At 44.2% G+C, this 18,266-nt stretch overlaps 1 protein-coding gene across 5 annotated transcripts in view; it reads right to left on the bottom strand.

Annotated features, from left to right (window-relative positions):
* Positions 1-18,266, bottom strand: part of LOC140740853 (uncharacterized) — a 104,720-nt gene that overhangs the window by 69,883 nt on the left and 16,571 nt on the right. Inside the window, exon 1 of one of the 5 annotated variants that reach the window (XR_012101948.1) lies at positions 9,527-9,611. The exons of the other annotated variants lie outside the window; for them this stretch is intronic. The gene's annotated coding sequence lies outside the window, so the exon portion shown is untranslated. Of the gene's footprint in view, positions 1-9,526; positions 9,612-18,266 lie in introns of those variants that run through there. 5 annotated transcript variants of the gene reach the window in all.

The following is an 18,266-nucleotide window of genomic DNA, read 5'->3' as shown; positions in this document are numbered from 1 at the left end:
CCTTGAAGTCATTTGCAAGCTAGGCCTCAAGTTAAAAGAAGTAAGGTGATTGCTGTTTGTAAGGAAGTCATGACTTAAAAAGCTCAAAGTTCAAGTTCAAAGTACATTTATTATCAAACTACATATATTGTAGGTCACTGTATACTAACTTGAGTTTCACTTTCTTGTGGACATCTTTCTTCTTTTCTTGAGAGAAAGGATTAAAATTATTACTGCCTCCAGGCACTGCTAAACTCTCTTCCAAATATATCAATTCATGCTAAATCAATTATTACTATTGATCCTTAAATTTATAGGATTTTGTTAACTAAAGGCAATGTTACATGTGGACATAGGTCACAGGTCAGTGAATGTCAGAACAGCTTTCAATAGCTGAAAAGGTATCCGTTCTCCTCTAATACCAACCCATCCAAACCATCACAACAGGCTAACTATTGTATTGGCTGGGCTGATTGATGTCTGGTGAATTTCTGTAGATTAGTCCACATAATTTTGCACCTCCAAACAACTACAGCCTGATCAAGCACTTTTTTTCCCTCTTCACCTCCAATACATTAAAAAGTAATGAATGGAAGTATTTAAAAAGAGAATTTCAAATTCCTAATGATTTTTGACTTGGATATGCTCAAGAACATATGCATGTGATTAACCAATTCCTGGAGATTACAGAGATTCCCACACAATTGGTGACTATACAGTATAGGGTGCATGCAGCAACATTCAGTGTAGTAGCAATACCCCAATTGCTGTAAACTTATAATCCAACACAACCACATGAAACTTACAGCAATTATATGCCTTCTGTTAGCTCATATTTCCATGAGCTTGAACTCAGTAACAGATATGGCTGCTGTACTGGAGGAAAACTTTGAAGTCACAATGCAGTTAAGTTTTAAAAGAGCAAGATACTTCTCAAGATTGCCACCTAGTGCAAAGAAAGGATTCAGAAATGCACTAACAAAATCTCTTTCTCTCTCTCTCCCTCCCTCTCCCTCCCCTCTCTCTCTCTCTCTCATTCTCTCTCCCCACTACAATCACTGTTGTCTAATTCTTCCACATTTAAACATGATATCACATTCTCCTCTGTGTTGATGCCTCAGCTCACTGAGATGACATGATGCTCAAAAGCTTCCTACCCAAACTCAGCCCATGTGGTGATGGTTTACTGGGCCAATTGGCTTCACATGTGAACTCGCCAATCAATCACCCACGCTGGGTAAAGACAGTCGATTCCTGCTTCCAGTACCTGCAGTAACCCAGCAGCATCCTGATTACCATCATTGACATCTGCATTTCAATTTAGAGTCAAATTAAGAGTAAATATATCATCACAGTAAGTATCCTGTTATTCACCATACACCTCCTTGAGAAACGTTTTCTTGCAGGCATTCACAGGAAAATAAAGAAATACGATAGAATTGATGAAAAACTAAACAGAAACAGCCAACGTGCAAAAGAAGTTAAATTGTGTGATAATTAAAAAATAGGTAAAAAGATAAATAAATAGCCATAATAAAATACAATGGAGCAGCACAGTAGCATTGTGATTAGCACAATGCTTTGCAGTGCCAGTCACCCAGGTTCAGTTCCCACTGCTGCCTATAATGAGTTGGTACGTTATTCCTGTGACTGTGTAGGTTTCCTCCAGGTGCTCCAGTTTCCTCCTACAGTCCAAAGACGTACTGGTTGGTGCGTTCATTCATCATTGTAAATTGGCCCGAGATTGGGCTAGGACTAAAATTGGGCGATTGCAGGGCAGTGCGTCTTAAAGGAGTGGAAGGGCCAACTCCGTGCTGTATCTCAATTTAAAAAAATAACTGAAATCAAAATAAATTAACAAATGAATAGATAAGAGAGGTAGCTAGAGAGACAGGTAGAGAGATGAGTCGATAGGTAAATTATGCTGGGAGCATGATTTGTTGAAAGTGAGTCTGGAGGTTGTGGGATCAGTTCGGAGTTATAGTGAGCGAAGTTTTTTATTTAAAATATTGTATTTCCATTCCTCCATCAGGATCCTTCCAAATCATCGCTCTGAATCTTTAGGATGCTACCTTGCTGCTTTGATAACTATGCAACTGTTGTGATATTTTATTGGATTTGCATGCTGCACAAATGTATTTCCATCCTAGCCTGCAGCAAGCATGCAGTGCTTTTTTGTCACACAATATTCTCAATATTGCTTCCAGCTGGAGGTGTTACATGAGTGTTTTTAAAGCAGAATGGAACAGAAAACAGAACAGGCAGCAGAACAGTGCAGTTTGTAGTGCCACTGCCTCACAACGCCAGCAAACTGGGCTCAACCCCGAACTCGAACACTCTGCGAGTCACCAAGTGGCTTTCCCTTACAGGCTCCAATATATCCAAAATGATGGAATGGCAGAGCAGACTCAGGAACCAGGTTTATTATCACCGGCTCGTGACATGAAATTTGTTAACTTAGCAGCAGCAGTTCAATGCAATATATAATCTAGCAGAGGGAGTGAAAAAATAATAATTATTATTATTATTATTAAAATTTAATAATAAATAAACAAGTAAATCAATTACATATATTGAATAGAATTTTAAAAATGTGCAAAAACAGAAATACTGTATGTTAAAAAAAGTGAGGTAGAGTCCAAAGCTTCAATGTCCATATAGGAATTGAATGGCAGAGGGGAAAAAGCTGTTCCTGAATCACTGAGTGTGTGCCTTCAGGTTTCAGTACCTCCTACCTGATGGTAGCAGTGAGAAAAGAGCATGCCCTGGGTGCTGGAGGTCCTCAATAATGGACGCTGCCTTTCTGAGACACCGCTCCCTAAAGATGTCCTGGGTACTTTGTAGGCTAGTACTCAAGATGGAGCTGACTAGATTTACAACATTCTGCAGCTTCTTTCGGTCCTGTGCAGTAGCCGCTCCATACCAGACGGTGATGCAGCCTGTCAGAATGCTCTCTACGGTACCACTGTAGAAGATTTTGAGTGTATTTGTTGACATGAGCTGAATGGCCTAATCTGCTCCTATACCTTATGGTCTTATAGCTAGGACGCCTTAGATATTTGCACACTATTATAGTAATTGTATGTAATGCACTCCACTACTGCCGCAAAAAAAAATTCATGACATCTGTGAGTGATAAACTTGATACTGATACGGGTCTCTATTGTGGACTGAGAGTAGGAAGATTGCAGGGAGAGAAGAATCATGGCTGGGAAAAGGGGAAGGGCAAAGAGAGGGAGCAGTAAGCACCAGAAAGACATTCTGTAATGATCAATAAGCAGTTGTTTGGAATCAAATGACCTTGCCTGGTGTCTCAGGGCTGGGTGTGTCTGCACCTGTGCCAGCTCCAACCCCAGCCCTCATTCTCTGTCATCTGTCCCACACCCCACCCATGGCGCTCCATCCTCGTCTTTCCTAACATCCATTGTTCGGGGCAGAAGGGCAAGCAGATGGTAGGACAACATTGCAGCCAGCAGGATGAATGTTAGTGCATTTGGCTTGCAGAATCAAAAAGGGTAGCAAATACAATACTCAAAGTGTGACATCTCAATGCATGGAGCATAAGAAATAAGGTGGATGATCTTGTTGCACTTTTACAGATTGTCGGGTATGATATTGTGGTCATCACTGAATTGTGGCTGAAGGATGGTTGTAGTTAGGAGTTGAATGTCCAAGGTTACACATTGTATTAGAGGGATAGGAAGGTAGGCAGAGGAGGTGGCATGGCTCAGCTGGTAAAGAATGGCATCAAATCATTAGAAAGGTGTGACATAGGATTGGAAGATGTTGAATCCTTGTGAGTTGAGTTAAGAAATAGCAAGGATAAAAATACCCCTGATCACATTTATATACAGGTCTCCAAATAGTAGCTGGAATATGGACTATAGATTACAAATGGAAATAGAAAAACAGTGTCAAAAGGGCAATATTATGATAGTCGTGAGAGATATTAATATGCAGGTAGATAGAGTAAATCAGGTAGGGAATGGATCCCAAGAGAGTGAATTTGTTGAATGCCTATGAGATGGCTTGTCATTGAACCTACTATGGATCAGCTATACTGGACTGGGTATTATGTAATAAACCAAAGGCAATTAGGGAGCTTAAGGTACAGGATTATTTAGGAGGCAGTAATCACAATGTGATTGAATTCAACTTGAAATTTGAAAGGGAGAAACCAAAGTCTGATGTAGCAGTGGAGTAAAGGAAATTACAGTGGCATGAGAAAGGAGTTGGCCAAAGTAAATTGGAAGGAGATGCTGGCAGGGTTGACAGCAGAGCAGCAATGGCGTGAGTTTCTGGGGAAAATGAGGAAGGTGCAGAATAGAATTATTCCAAAAACAAAGAAATACTCAAACAGCAAAATTAATCAACCGTGGCTGAGAAGGGAAGTCAAAACTAATGTAAAAGCAAAAGAGAGGGCATACAACAAAGCAAAAACTAGTAGGAATACAGAGGATTGGGAAATTTTTAGAAACCTACAGAAAGCAACTAAAAGAATCATTAGGAGGTAAAAGATTAAATATGAAAGCAAGCTAACAAACAATATCAAGGTGGATAGAAAAAGCTTTTTTCAAGTGTATAAAAAATAAAAGCGAGATGAGAGTGGATATAGGTCTGCTAGAAAATGAATCCAGAGAAATAATAACAGGAAACCAAGAGATGGCAGATGAACTAAGTATGTATTTTGCATCTGTATTCACTTTGGAAGACATTAGCAGTGTGGTAGCTATTCAAGGGTATGAGGGAAGAGAAGTGAGTGCAGTTACTATTACAAGAGAGAAGGTGCTCAAAAAACTGAAAAACCTAAGGGTACATAAGTCACCTGGATCAGATGAACGGCACCCTAGGATTCTGAAGAATGTAGCAGTTGAGATTGTGGAGGCATTAGTATTGAAATTTCAAGAATCATTGGCCTCTGTCATGCTTCCGAAGGACTGGAAAATTGCAAATGTCACTCCACTCTTTAAGAAAGGAGGGAGGCAACAGAAAGAAATTAAAGACCAGTTATCCTGACCTCAGTGGTTGGGAAGATGTGAGAATCAATTATTAAGGATAAGATTATGGAGTACTTGGTGATGCAGGACAAGGCCAACATGGTTTCCTTAAGGGAAACTCTTGCCTGATGAACCTGTTGGAATTCGTTAAGGAGATTGCAAGCGGGATAGATAAAGGAGACGTAGTGGATGTTGTATACTTGGAATTTTCAGAAGGCCCTTGACAAGGAACCACACATCAGGCTGTTTACCAAATGAAGAGCCCTTGATTTTAGGGGAAAGTTACTAGCATGGTTAGAGCATTGGTTGATTGATAGGAGGCAGTGAGAGGGAATAAAATGATCCTTTTCTGGATGGCTGCCAGTGTCTAGTGGTGTTCTGCAGTGGTTGGTGTTGGGACTACTTCTTCTTATGCTGTATATCAATGATTTAGATGATGGAATAGATGGCTTTATTGCCAAGTTTGCAGATGATAACAAGATTGGAGAAGGAGCATGTAGTGTTGAGGAAACAGGTAGGCTGCAGAAGGACTTGGACAGATTTGGAGAATGAGCAAGAAAGTGGCAAATGAAATACAATGTTGGAAAATACGTGGTCATGCACTTTAATAGAAGAAATAAATGTGCAGACTATTTTCTAGATGGAGAGAAAATCCAAAAATCTGAGATGCCAAGAGACATGGGAATCCTTGTGCAGAACAACCTAAATGTTAACTTGTAGGTTGAGTTGGTGGTGAGGAAGACAAATGCAATGTTAGCATTCATTTCAAGAGGTCTAGGATACAAGAGCAGGGATGTGATGCTGAGGCTTTATAAGGCCCTGGTGAGGCCTCCCCTTGAGTATTGTGAACAGTTTAGGGCTTCTTATCTAAAAAAAGATATGCTGGTATTGGAGAAAGTTCAGAGGAAGCTCACAAGGATGATTCCAGGACTGAAAGGGTTATCATATGAGGAACGTCTAATAACTCTGGATTGTACTCACTGAAATTTAGAAGGATAAGGGGGATCTCACTGAAATCTTTTGAATGTTGAAAGGCCTATACAGAGTAGGTGTGGATAAGATGTTTCCCATGATGGGGTAAATCTAGGACAACAGGGAAAAAGGGGGCATCCATTTAAAACAGAGATGTGGAGAAATTTCTTTAGCAGGAGGGTAGTAAATTTGTAGAATTTATTACCACAGGCAGCTGTGGAGGCCAGCTTGTTGGGTGTATTTAAGGCAGAGATTGATAGGTTCTTGATTGGCCATGGCATCAAAGATTATGGGGAGAAGGCCGGGGAGTGAGGCTGGGGAGGGGAATAAAAAGGATCAGCCATGACTGATTGGTGGAGCAGACTCCATGGGTCAAATAGCCTAATTCTGTTCCTATGTCTTATGGTTTACGGTCTATTTACAAACCTGCTCTCCACTCCACATTGACAAATACAGTACTGTGCAAAAGTCATCAGCCACCCTAGCTGTTTATATGTGCCTAAAACTTTTGCACAGTACTGTAAATGGCACTGGATTAGATTGTTTAATTGCCATCTACTTTGCGGATTAATAATTAATTATTTGTTTGTATATTTTAGATTTTAACAAGGGACCCAATGCTTATCTCGGTAGTACACCACTGTCTACCTTTCCAAACTGAAAACTATCCTTCAACTAGTTCCTCTGCCTCCTATCACCAAGCCTCATTATTCCTTTATTACACATTGTTTTTGTAATTTATAGATCTGTTTATACATTTGCACTGTACTGTTGCCACAATGCAAGAAACTTCATTTCTTGAGTCAATAATAATGAATCTGACTCTGTTCTTGATTCCGATTTTAAATCTAATTGGCCAACTCAACTTGGCCTCAATACCCGTCTACCATTTGGAACCTTGACAAGTCCTGTTACCAGATTGGTTCTATGATGCAAGCCAGATTCTCTAACTCCTGTAAGTTAAAGTAGCACCAAGTTGAGTACAGAGTCATGCAGAATAGAAACAGTCCAGTCAGCCCCAATGGCTTTATGCTGACCAAGATGTCCCATCCTAGCTCATCCATTTGCCCATGTTTGTTATCCTGCACAACTGACTTCTTAATATTGTAATTGTGTGTACCTGTTTCTACCACTGTGTCCATCGGCTCCTTCCATATACTAACCACTCTATGGTGGAAAAACTTGCCTTGAGGTCCCCTTTACATCCTTCCCCTGTCACATTAAACCTATCTCCTCTTGTTTTAAATTCTCCTACCTTGGGAAAGAGACTATTATTTTGCAACCTCCTGTTCTCCCCTCATTATATTTATATATCTCTACTGATGTCACACCTGGGGCTCCATCACTCCAGGGAAAACAGTTTCAAGCTATCCAGTCTCTCCTTGGAACTCAAGTCTTGTAACTCAGCAGCATCCTTATGAAACTTTTCAGCATTCTCTCCAGCTTAATCACATCCTCCCTACAGCCAGCAAACCAGAACTGCACACAACATTCCAGGTACGGTCTCACCGATGTCCATAATAATCAGAACAAAGTGGACAAGATTAACAAACCCTCATTTGATTCACTCGTGTTGATTTTGTGTTTTTTTGTTAACAAACCCTTTATTTGTCTGGCATAAACCAGGATCACATTAACACTGATCCAAGGTCCACCTGATCACAAAGGGTGAACAAGGCTGGGCAGAATGCTGTTGTCTCATTTCTCTCCATCTACGTGAATGGAGCATCCCAACACTGATATATCTGGGAATTCTGGTAGGTGAGGATTTATCAGATCACTGCTCATTGATTTGTGTGACTCCACCTCTCTGCAGCATATGAGGATCAGAAACAGATACATTGAAATTCAGAAAATAGAGGAAGAGTGGGCATTTGGCCCTTGTCTTCTCCATCATTTAGTGCCACCATTGCTGATGTGCTACCTCAAGATCAAGTTCCTGTTCATCCCTGCAAACATAGCCCAGTCTAACATGAAAACCAGGCCATGCTGTCCATCAGGCAGGAAGCCCCACACCACCAGGTTCAGAAACAGTTATTACCCTGCTCCTGAAGCAGCATGGATAGCTTTACTCATCTCATCTCTGATTTGGTCCCTCAATCTACAGACTCATATTCAAGGACTCAGCCTTGTCTTGTCTTGTCCATACTGCACCAACCGCTGCCACTGGACTATAAATGTGCAAGAGCAGTGTGTGGTTAAGTGCCTTGCTCAAGGACACACTCACTGCCTCGGCTGAGGCTCAAACTAATGACCTTCAGATCGCCAACCCAAAGCCTTAACCACTTGGCCACACACCAACACAGTATAATTTTTTTAGTATTATTTCTCAGTATTATTTATTTAGTATTATCATTAGTTGCCGTGTCGTATGACATAGGTGATCATGGTCTTTCCAGGACTATGATTGTTCTTGGCAAATTTTCCTGCAGAAGTGGTTTGCCATTGCCTTCTCCTGGGCAGTGTCTTCACAAGACAGGTGACCCCAGCCATTATCAATACTCCTCAGAGATTGTCTGCCTGGCGTCAGTGGTCAGATAACCAGGACTTGGGATTTGAACCAGCTATCCTCCACCTGTGCCCATGACTTCATGTGACCCTGATCGGGGGCTATGCAAGTGCTACACCTTGCCTGAGAGTGACGTCCAGGCTAGTGGAGGGAAGAAACACCTTACACCTCCTCTGGTAGAGTCATATCCTCACCCCTCCACTCCACCACACCTTTTAGTATTTTCTTGTAATTCCTCAATACTGTACTTAGGTAAGGAATGGTATGTCTGACTGGTGAGCAAACAAAAATGTTTCACTGCATCTTAGTGCATGGCAATAGTAAACTAATTATCAATTACTCCTGAAAGTTGTCAGGTGGAATCTCACTCCCACCGTCTCAGGTTACAAACTGCAAAACAGAGTTATTGACAAAAGGCAAGAGCATTTACAACAGATTTCATTAAGTTATTGCAATTAACACAATATTTCCCCAGCAATTCCAAAAAATTATTACGTGTCTCAAAACATCTTGTGCTTTGGAAGAGGAGCTCAGTCACGGACGCTCAGCCGGTTCTAATCATTTAACAGGGAATTTGATCAGGGAGTCTTACAACTACGTTGCGTCACTTATGCCATTTCCTTCCCTTGAAGAAATTCAGAAAGATGTTCAGAAAGGCGTCTTTCATGATCAAATTCCAATTCTCAATCGATTTTAACATTCAAAGCCATCAGCTTGGAGGGGCCTCTGATCATGATCTCTTTCAGAATTCAATAAAGTTAGAAAATTCCACAGCCGCCTTCAATGGCATAATCTATAATGCTTAATGACTCCAGATCCCTCTCACAGCAACCAATCTCACATAAATACTTGGACAAGTGACCTCACTCCACTGAGTAATCATGGCTGGCCCAGCCCTATTAGCAGGTAATAACGATGCCTTTTGAAGGACTCAGATGAGTTACATATAATGTAATGCAAATAACTCATAATCTATTCACCCAGCATGAGCTGAATTTACACTTTGTAGCATTGGCATGGTTGCCGAGTGCTGGGTTAAAATTAAATCTCTTGCAGTTTTAAAACCTACCCTGCTAATGGAGAAAATCTGCAGATGCTTGGAGTCCGAGTAAGATGCACAAAATGCTGGAGGAACTCAGCAGGCCAGGTAGCGCCTATGGAAAAGAGTACAGTTGATGTTTTGGGCCGAAACCTTTCAGCAGGACTGTTTATTTATATATTTATATACAGTGCACCCCATGCTGGGTTGTGCGTTGAGCTAGCAACTCACCCTCATAAAAACCAACAAATGCTATACAAGCGACAAGGACATACCAGGAGGCACAGAGAGGAACGACAAACAACAATCATATGATAATCTATAATGACCAATTAACCTACCGACCGGTACGACTTTGGACTGTGGAAGGAAACCAACGTGGTCACGGGGAGAAGGTATAAACTCCTGCCAGGCAGCACCAGGAATTGAACGCAGGTAGCTGGTACAGTAAAGCATTGTTCTGACCACTGTGCTACTGTGCTACCTGCTCCCAGATGGGAGTTTGTCCCACTCCCATCGGGGAGGAGGCTGCAAAGAATCCATGCCTGGAGCACCATTCTCAAAGCAGTTACTTTCCCAAGCAGTAAGGCTGATCAACACCTCCACCCACTAACCGCCCCTCCACCTCCAACCACCACTACTTTATCATTTCCTGTTAGTCACATTATGTACAGACACTCCTGTGCCTAGCAACAGATTATGGGCTCGCAATCAATCTATTTATATAAACTATCCTACTGTATGTATTTATACTTATTGTGTTATTATTATTATTATAGTGTTCTTTATTTGTGGTTTTTTTTGTGTTGTATTGGATCTGAAGTAAAAATTATTTTGTTCTCTTTTACACTTGAGCACAGGAAATGACATTAAACAATATTGAAGTCCCCGTGAGGTCCTTTGCTTTTAAATTAGTCCTAAAACTTACAGATGATGCTTGACCTACCACATTCATCCAGCAGTTTGTCGTCCGCTGCAGATTCCAGCATCTCTTGTATCTCAATTTTATTACTCCACTGCTAAGCCTCTTCAAGCAGGCTGACTTTGAGCAAGTTTACCTCCACCCTAGTGCAGAGCTTTGACCTGAAATACTAATGATTCCTCTCGGAGCACCCGCCCCCCCCCCCCCCCACCCCACAACAGGTGTTCTCAAGCGCTGCACTTCCTCTGCAGCTTTTACACTTTATTTTGCATTTTCGTGTTTTTCCTTGTTCTACCTCAATGCAGTGTGTAATGATTTTATCTGTATAAACAACATGCAGGACAAACTTCTCACTGTATCTTGATACATGTGACAATAATAAACCGATACCAACACCAGTACCTACAACTATTCAGTTCCTGAAACAACCGACGAAACCCTTCTACGCTCTCTGGCGCATCAGCCAGCAACCTTGCCGTTCCTTTAGCGTTTGTCTGTTTTACGAGGCCGGGTTGCTAGCTCATCACCCAGCCCAGCATGGATGGAAGACGTGCTAGGAGCCAGTCAGATTCAAACCTGGGACGTCTCGACCTGAAGTCCGGTGCGGATAGCATTACGTCGCTGGCCGGCCTACTTGCACCAAAATAGACAGCTTTTTGTTTTAATTGCGTTTTCAAGTGAACATCGGGTATAATTTATGTTTTTCTTGTTAGTGTCGTGTCTCCGATGCTCCATATACCTGTGATGCTGCTGCAAGTAAGTTTTTCCTTGCACCTGTGCATGCATGTAATTTTGCACTGCTTAATAATAAAGTTCAAAGTTAATTGATTAACAAAGTATGTATTTCATACACAACCTTGAGATTCATTTTCTTGCAAGCACTCACAGAAAAGTAAAGAAACGCAATAGAATCCTTGCATAACAAAGGCAGAAAGTGAATCTATTGGCTGTGGAGACAGTTCAACACTGAGCCAAGTGAGGCCATCCATTCCAGTCCAGGAGCCGGGTTGTCGTAGGGAAACATTGTTTAGAAACCCGATGACGTGGGACCCAACTTTGACTTTGACCCAGAGTTCTTCCAGCAGTTTTTGTTTTGCTCCAGATCTCAGCATCTGCAGTTTCTTGTGCCTCTTTCACTTTGAGTCATGGTTTCCAGACCCACAACGGAGATGCAGTGGTGACGGAACGCCAGGAACAGTCACAGTCATGGAAAGACTGTGATCACCCCTGTTGTACGATGCAGCAGGTAATGAATGAACAAACACGCTGTGCAGTGGGGACGGAATGCTATGCTGTTGACGGCTCCAGTTTACAAGCTGAGATCACAAAAACCTACTCACGTGCAGGTAGTGAAATAGACTCATCATTCCTGAACACTGAATAGGATGACTCTGTTTAGGTGAAACGTCAGAGGCTTTATAGATCAAATTCAACTCTATTGTCATTCAACAGTATACAGCTAAACAAAACAACATTCCTCTGGGACCAAGGTGCAAAACACAGCACATATATCAGAGCACATGAAATAATATTAACAGCTAATAAACAATTCTGTAGATGTACAAGTTGACATGAAGTGCATATATGACACAGTTAAATATACAACAGTATAATGTTACTGGTGCTGTCATAAATAATGTGTGGTGGTGGCTCATTCGTCCGTTCGTTACGTGCCATATTGTTATGACGTTAGAGATCGTGGTCTTTCCATGGTCACGATTGCTCTTGGCAATGTTTCTACCATTTCCATCTTCTGGACTGTGTCTTTAAGAAGGGAGACCCCAGCCATTATCAATACTCTTCAGAGATTGTCCGCCTGACGTCAGTGGTCGCATAACCAGGACTTGTGATATGCACCAGCTGCTCATATGACCACCCTGGTGGCAAGTCTCGTAGCCTGGAGGAAGAAGCTACTGCCCAGCCTCGCAGACATTGTTCTTATACTGTGGTACCGTCTGCATGAGAGTAGGAGGTCACGCAGATTGTGGGATGAATGGGAGGGGTCTTTGACAATACTGAGGGCTCTGCCAACATAGCACTTCTGGGATGTTTATGAAATCTCGAGGGGCAGTCATAATGTGAATGGTCACAGTGTTCTGCCCAGGATTGATTAAATTGTAAGTTGGTTTATTATTGTCACATGATCCGAGGTACAGTGGAAAATGTTGTTTAGCTTGCCATCCAGGTATTTCGTCATCAGGGATCGGCGGACTCTTCGATTATGTGGGCTGCTTCACTGGAGACAGCTGCAATTGTGGAGGTGAATCCTCAGAGGTGAGGCTGATCCTGTAATGCACTGAGCCGTGTTCACAACCCTCTCCATCTTCTTGGGGTCACCTGCAGAGCAGCTGCCACACCAAGAAGTTCCCCATATACGTTACTCTTCTCAGCCTGCTGGCGACAAATTCCGTACCGGACAGGTACATGGACAAGAGAGGTTTAGAGGTTAACTGGCTAAACAGAGGAAAATGGACCTAGCTTAGATAGGGTCTCCAGGTAGACATTGACCATTTGGGCTGAAGGGCCTGTTTCTGTGCTATATGAATCAGAATCAGGTTTACTATCGCTGGCATATGTTGGGAAATCTGTTTTGCAGCAGCAGTACATTGCAATAGATAAAAACTCTAAATTACGCTCTGAGGGCATGGTCGACAACCCACTCCAGCATTCCTAGAGGCCAACGCTATTTATTGGTCTTGTTTTAAAAAATACTCATGGGATTATAGTGGGATGTTTAAGTTCATTTCTTGTTACATTTTTGCTCAGGTTTTACAGTTATTTGCTTGAGTGTTTGTGGGTCACCCTGACTGTAACCAGGGTGTGTAATAATCTGTATGTGACTGAGTCTCCCCAGATCTTAGCGGTCTGTATCTGTGCTTGTCATAATAAAAATGGCTGTTGAGTCAAACGAGCTTTTCTCATCTGTCTGTCATCATGGAGCGAATGCTCGCCACATTGGTGTCAGAAGTGGGATTAAAAATTGGCGATGAGTTTAAAGAGCTGTGACGTCAGATGGAGCACCTTAGGACCGGGGGAATAAGTCGAGGGACTGAGCAGTATTCCTCCCCCGCACCCAGACCAGGCTCCCAAAGCCGGAAGGCTGACCCAGAGTTAGAACCTGGGAGTGGCGCACCGTGCCTTCCCAGGAGACCCCAACGGGGTGAGTGTACCCAGGCTGCCCAACCCGGGGGCATGGCGGAGCACATCACCACCCTCCTTGTGGCCCACACCAGGGAACCCAGCCACGGGAGGACAGGCCACACGGCACGCACCACTGATGCAAGAGGAAGACCAATGGGCCTCAGCAATTCATGCTACATTGTCTACCCTGAAGTTTCCCAGATATAATGGTACCAGCCGCCTGGAGCCTTACCTGGCACAAATCAAACTTGCTGCATGGCGCAACAGGAGGAGCCACACCGAGACGGCGTAGCACCCTGCCCTGGTGCTGGATGGAGTTGCCCTGCGAGCCCTCCTTGACCTAATTCCAGCTGAGCAGCGTGATTACAGGGCCCTTGTAACAGTGTTGGAGTGGGGTTTTCGACAGAGGCCACTGGAGGAAGCAATGAGGGAAGAACTGGACAGCAGACAGTGCCATGTCGGAGAAAACCTGGGGGCATTAGCAGCAGATCTCCGCCACTGTGCTCGGCATGGCTGCCCCCCGTTCCCTCCCATGGCCCAGGAAGAGCTTGCCCTCCACGCCTTCGTAAATGCACTGATGCTGGAGCGCCTTCGCCTGACATCACCGTCATTGCTGGCCAAGGCGGAGAATGCAGAACAATTTTCTGCATTCCTCAGCAGTCCAGCTGGCTACCTGCAACGAGAGGGAAGAGGCGGCTGTGCATCGCAGTACAGAAAAACACAGTGGAGCACAAGGTGTAGCTCGGCAAAATCTGAGATCCTGCATCATTGGCCTGGACATGCTGTCCTGCTGGGGTCTCGTGTGGATGTGCTGGGGGCAACACCGTACATCAGTGCTGAAGCCGTAGCTCTCCAGCAGGACCAGACAGGCACAAGGCAACTACCACCGGACTCACAACAGCCGGCACAGTGCAGCCTCGCAGAACCAAGGGCCAGCAGTGCTGGCGGCACTTCACACAAAGCTGGCGGTGAGCTAGACTTCACACCATTGACCAGCAGCAGCTCAGCGAGCAGATGAGTGATCCCATGCTGGCCTGGGTGAGGAGATGTCTGAGCGTCAGACGGCAGCCGGAGTGGGTTGAGTTCTCCGCCCTGGATCCAGAGACCAAAGCCCTTTACTTTCAGTGGGGAACGCTGGAGGTCTGACTGTAACCGGGATGTGTAATAATCACCTACTATCTGTATGTGACTGAGTAGAGTCTCTCCCTGGGTCATAGTGCCCGCTCTGTTTTTCTGTGCTTCTTGCAATAAAAATGGCTGTTGAGTTAAACAAGCTTTTTTCATCTGTCATCACACTCGCCACAATATTTTAGAAGTTAAATTAAGTAGTGCAAAAAGAGAGAAAAAAAAGTAGAGAGGTAGTGTTCAGGGATTCAATGTCAATTGAGAAATCTGATCAAGGAAGGGAAGAAGCTGTTCCTGAGTCATTCAGGCTTCTGTACCTTCTCCCTAATGGAAGAAATGAGGTGGTCCTTGGAGATGGGGGTCCTTAATGATAGATGCCACCATTTTGAGGCATTAATAAATGAACAGATAAAGAGACAGGTGGAGAGATGGATCGATAGGTCATTAGATAGATAAATTACACTGGGAGCATGAATTGTAGAAAGTGAGTCCGGAGGTTGTGGAATCAGTTCAGAGTTATGGTGAGTGAAGTTTCAGTTGCTATTTATTTCAAAATATTGTATTTCCATTCCTCCATCAGCATCCTTCCAAGTCATCGCTCCAAATCTTTAGGATGCCACCCTGCTGCTTTGACAACTATGCAACTGCCGTTGCGACATTTTATTGGATTTGCATGCTGCGCAAATGTGTTTCCATCCTAGCCTGCAGCAAACATGCAGCGCTTTTTTGTCACACAGTATCTTCAATAGTGCTTCCAGCTGGAGGCGAAACGTGAGTGCTTTAAAGCAGATTGGAACAGAAAACAGAGCAGGCAGTGGCCCAACGCAATACAGCAGAAAAGGGCAAGTGGCAGTGGCAGCGTTTCAGGAGGCAGCTGGCAGCGAGGTAGACCTCCCCAACGTTGGCCAACAGCTACTCAGCGAGCAGATGAGTGATCCTGTGCTGGCCTGGGTGGAGGAGATGGCTGAGAATGGGACAGCGGCCGGAGTGGGCAGAGGTCTCTGCTCTGGGCCCAGAGACCAAAGCTCTGTTCTCTCAGTGGGGAATGAAGGCGATGCATGGCGGGTTGCTGTTCCGGCGGTGGCAGTTTTTTCTGACAGTGACAGACACCTCCTGCAGCTGCTGGTGTCCTGGTTGCTCCAGGCCATGGTGCTGTGGTCAGGGACGGCCATTTTGGGGTCTCAAAGACGTTGAGCAGGCTGCGTGAATACTCCTACTGGCCTGGGTACAGGCAGGACGTGGAGCCGTTCGTGCACTGCTGTGACATTTGCCAGCCAGGAGACAGGCTGCCAGTCTAGGGTGTCAATGCAGCAGCACATAGTGGGGGCTCCAGGATGGGTCTACTGCCCCACCTGGAAGAAAGGACTAACCCGCAAACTTGGAAGCTGCTGGAAGGGGCCGGGAGAGGTGTTCGACTGCACCTCCGATAACGTGTACCTGGTGCAGTTGCCTAAGCGGTGGAAGACAATCGTGCTGCACCGGGACCGGCTGGCACCGTATCAGCCCTTGGCCACCCCCCCTCCACAGTGAGAGTGAGGGAAGGAAGTGACTCACCGGGTGTCCTGCCTCTTGCCTCACCAGATAGTGCCTCCCACGCGGGGTAGTACAGACACCCTCAGCATCCCAGGAGGCAGCATTGACCATCACTGGGATTCCTGGACTTTGTTCTGAACTCTGGGGTTGCCAGGAACAGCTGACCCCTCAAGTGTGGGCAGTGTGGCCCATCGGGGTGGGGGGGGGGGGCGCTCCAACATTCCTAGTGCCCAGCGCTATTTATTGTTCTTGTTTTAAATTGCATTTGTGGGCATCTAGAGGGATGTTCTGGTTCATTTATTGTTACATTTTAGCTTGGTTTATACAGTCATTCCCATTTGTGTTTGTGGGTCTCCCTGACAGTAACCAGGGTGTGTAATAATCACCTCCTCCATCTGTATGTGACTGAGTGGATTCTCTCCACAGGTCAAAACGTCCAGCCTGTTTTCGTGTTTGTCGCAATAAAAACTGCTGCGGAGTCAAACAAGCTTTCCTTGTCTGTCAGCATGCTCACCACAATATTTTAAAAGTTAAATTAGCTAAGTTCAAGAAGAGGTAAAACAATAGTAGTCAGATAGTGTTCAGGGTTTCAATGTCTGTTCGGAAATCTGCTGGAAGAGAGGAAGAATCTGTTCCTGAATTGGTGAGTGTGTGCCTTCAGGCATCTGCACCTCCTTCTGATGGTAGCAATGAGAAGAGGGCATTTCCTGGGTGGTGGGGGCCCTTAATGATGGATGCTGCCACTTTGAGGCATTGCTCCTTGAAGATATCCTGAATGCTAGGGAGGCTGGTGCCCATGATGGAGATAGACTGTTTATAACCTTCTGACTTTCTGAAGCTTATTTCGATCCTGTGCAGTGGCTCCTCCATAGCAGGTGGGGATACACCCATGATGATTGTAAGACCAATGTCAATGCTCTCTTTGTAAGAATGTTTTCCAAAAATGTTTCCTATTGTGTGAGTAGTGACAATCTTATACTTATATCTGCTAGCCTTAAACTCTCTCCAAGGCAGTAGTACTTTCTTTACATGTGCCTGCAGATGAAAGTCTATGCCCACAGCTCGGAAAGCCCGAAGGTAGAAAGCCCAAAAGGTTGAAGACCGAAGTCAGCAAATCGCAGGCAAAGGTCCAAACATCAAGCTGTGAGTCTGGGCCAGAACTAGAGGTTGGAGGCACAATGTGTGAATGTCTGGAAGTCCAGAGCCAAGGACTGAAGGCCTGGAGGTGGCCTGTCCTGAGAGAGTGATGCACCATCAATAACTCTCTCTGAGACATGAAGGCAAGATATCGGCTTTTATTGACTGGAAGAAAGAACAAGCAGTATAATTGACCACCATACTACACCCTGGAGACTGAGGGCCGGGCTCAGGCCTCAATTGCCTTTATACCGGGGTCTGTGGGAGGAGCCACGGTCAGTGGGAGGGGCCACAGGAGCAGTCAGCAGGGGGCGTGTCCAGACAGGTATATGTAGTTCACCACAGAGAGTATGCTTGTGTGCATGTGTGTTTGCGAGCATCAGAAAGGGGCTTGCTTTGCTCTTGTTGTTGTTATTTGTGCTGCTGCCGTTCAGTGGTGTTTTGTGTTGTGCTGTTAGGTAGAACATTGTGGGCAGGGTGTGTTGGCACCAGAACATATGGCAGCACATCTTTAGGCGTGTTGGTTGTTAACGCAAGGCATTCACTTCACTGTATATTTTTCATGGTACATATGTTAAGTAAATCTGAACCTGAGTGTGCATCTTTGAAGATTTTCATAATGTTCCAAGATCGAACCAGGAAGAGATATTATCTTGGAGACTCCTGATTTGCACATTTTGGCTTTTGTTTCTCTTATAGCTAGGAGGGCATTGTTGTTTAGGTGGAAGGATGTTGCTCTGCCTACTCATGCTCAATGGCTAAGCGATGTTATGTCATGCTTAAATTTAGAGAAGATTCATTGTTCAATTTCTGAATCAAGACTTTTTAACATTGTGGAGACCTTTTCTGAATTACTTTCAAAATCTTTGATTTGTTATCAAGTACAGATGTTGGTTAATATTACGTTTTACT

This window comes from Hemitrygon akajei, chromosome 17, assembly GCF_048418815.1.
Source record: "Hemitrygon akajei chromosome 17, sHemAka1.3, whole genome shotgun sequence".
Taxonomy (NCBI): domain Eukaryota; kingdom Metazoa; phylum Chordata; class Chondrichthyes; order Myliobatiformes; family Dasyatidae; genus Hemitrygon; species Hemitrygon akajei.
Note: the sequence above shows the minus strand (reverse complement) of the source record. Positions and strands in the feature narration are given on the sequence as shown.